Source organism: Pristiophorus japonicus, chromosome 13 (genome assembly GCF_044704955.1).
Source record: "Pristiophorus japonicus isolate sPriJap1 chromosome 13, sPriJap1.hap1, whole genome shotgun sequence".
Classification (NCBI taxonomy): Eukaryota; Metazoa; Chordata; class Chondrichthyes; family Pristiophoridae; genus Pristiophorus; species Pristiophorus japonicus.
This window is the reverse complement of record NC_091989.1, coordinates 170023992-170025653: the sequence shown is the minus strand read 5'-3', so window position 1 is coordinate 170025653 and position 1662 is coordinate 170023992. Positions and strand designations below refer to the sequence as shown.

The following is a 1662-nucleotide window of genomic DNA, read 5'->3' as shown; positions in this document are numbered from 1 at the left end:
TCATAATGAACACGCCCAAAGATAAAATGGCAAGTTAGCATTAAACAGCCTCAGTGCAAAGCGCACATTTTGCATAGAATTACGTCGAATTCTACAGCACAATAACAGGCCATTCGGCCCCACTGGTCCATGCCAGTGTTTATGCTCCACACGAGCCTCCTCCCATCCGAATTCATCTCACCCTATCAGCATATCCTTCAATGCCTGCGTCATGTACTTCACCTAGCTTCACCTTAAATTTTTTTTTTATTCGTTGCCAATCTTTCCAATTCTTTGTCAAATCACAAACGCCAGAGGTCACCTTGCACACATCAAGGACCACTCTGCGCCAATGCTCTTAACCAAAAGGCCTAGAGCCACTGCACCATTCCTGGAAGTACTGCAATACCAGGTTCGTGCCATGGAGGTGGATGGGTCAGGCCCCCCACACACCTCCGTGGAGGTGGATGGGTCAAGCCACCCCACCCACCTCCTATTTCCAAAAAGCATAGGAGAATCACCTTCCTGATCCAGGGAGAACCACGTTGGGGTCATGGTTACTCCCCTGTCAGGTCAGTTACGCATGATCTTAGCCAAAAGGCCGAGAAGCTTCACCTTAAATGCATCTGAACAGCATTGTCTTTTAGAAAAGTGCCATCAAACTCTATTTGTTTTAAACACATACAATGAGTGCAGTTGCCCATTTCAATGTACTGGCTGATTCCTCGGATTGTTGTAAGCTTTCTCTGTTTCGGATATAAATGTATTGAAAAGACTTTGGGCAAAATGTTCTGTAATCTATCATTACATCATTCAGTTCAGCAGACGGTGTTCTCTGCCATGCAACACTGTGCAATGAAACTCCTGAGTTAACCCTGAAAATCCCCGCTGAGAAGGTCAGCTGGCTATATGGTAGCAGTTATCTTGGTTGCATGGTGCATTCATCTGTGGTGCAGGATACTGGAAGATCAGGATTCACATTGCTGATACACTTTAGCCCCACATTCCGAATAGAACATAAGAACATAAGAAATAGGAACAGGAGTAGGCCATATGACCCCTCAAGCCTGCTCCGCCATTTAATACGATCATGGCTGATCAGATCATGGACTCAGCTCCACTTCCCTGCCTGCTCCCCATAACCCCTTTGGCCTCCTGGTTTGGGGAGGTGGGGGTGGGGAGGGGGAGGGGGGAAGTGGGTAGGTCAGAGGGCCTTCTCGTGGGCCTGCTCCTGGGCTCTGCTAAAACCAGCATTTTTGTAGGTCAAGGATGGCTGGGGCCCATGGTCGGGGAGGATTGCTCTGACTACCTGCAATGTCGGTGCCGAGGTGGCTCAGGAGAGGGAGCACACGGTGTCCACCGACACACTTCAGACCCTCTGCGACCAGCGGGCACTGCGGAGTACAGAGCGATGTTCCTTTTCAGCTGTGCGGCCACGCAGCGCTGTGGACCTCCCATGCAGCTGGCTCACCGGCTTTTCAATGGGATAAACAGCGCATGCAGGGTATTTTGAATGGGCCGCTCAGCCCCTTAAAGGGGCTGCACACCCCAAAAAAATTAAAGCAAATATTATTACAGAGTCGATAACTGACAGTTATAATCGCATTATGATTTAATTATTAGTTGTGTAATGGCACTGTATTGTACGTGGTTATTTATTCTTATCTACTTACTTGTGGTGCC

At 48.4% G+C, this 1662-nt stretch overlaps 1 pseudogene; it reads right to left on the bottom strand.

Moving 5' to 3' along the window:
• Positions 1-354: 354 nt before the first annotated feature.
• Positions 355-592, bottom strand: LOC139279125 (U2 spliceosomal RNA; annotated as a pseudogene).
• Between the last annotated feature and the right edge of the window lie 1070 nt (positions 593-1662).